Genomic DNA, 616 nt, shown 5'->3' with positions numbered 1-616 from the left:
AGTAGCTGGGACCATGAGCATGTGCCATCATACCTGACTAATTTTTTATTTTTTGTAGAGACAGAGTCTCCCTCTCAGGCTGGTCTTGAACTCCCAAGCTCAAGTGATCCTCCTGCTTCAGCCTCCCAAAGCACTGGGATTACAGATGTGGGCCACCACACCCAGCCTTTTTCTTTAGTAATAATAATAATAAAGTAGGTCACTAATGTGGGAATAACTTGAAAAATGTGGGGATAACTTGAAGAATGTTTAACCTGAGTTCAGAGCATCCCAGATGGAATATATAATTGTTAAACTCAGGAAAGGACAACTGAACATTAACCTCATTTTCTAAATCTCTTTTCCCAGGAATTAAAGCATGAATAATATTTGTTTGGTAAGATCTAAATGGCTTAGTAATCTCTAAGCCTGCAGAGAAATTCACTTTCAGAATTGCAAAATGGTTTATAAGGTTCATTAATAGTCAATTTTAAGTATGATTAAGTGCTTAGACTATTGTTAAGTACCCAAGAATTACTTGTTGTTGATTAACTATTATGATCTCCTTTACCTGACTCAGAGAATGCATTTAAATAGCCAAAGAAATGTGATAATTACTCATTAAGGAAACAAAATG

Source organism: Pongo abelii, chromosome 5, assembly GCF_028885655.2.
Source record: "Pongo abelii isolate AG06213 chromosome 5, NHGRI_mPonAbe1-v2.0_pri, whole genome shotgun sequence".
Taxonomy (NCBI): domain Eukaryota; kingdom Metazoa; phylum Chordata; class Mammalia; order Primates; family Hominidae; genus Pongo; species Pongo abelii.
The sequence above is the reverse complement of the archived record's forward strand: the minus strand, read 5'-3'. Positions refer to the sequence as shown.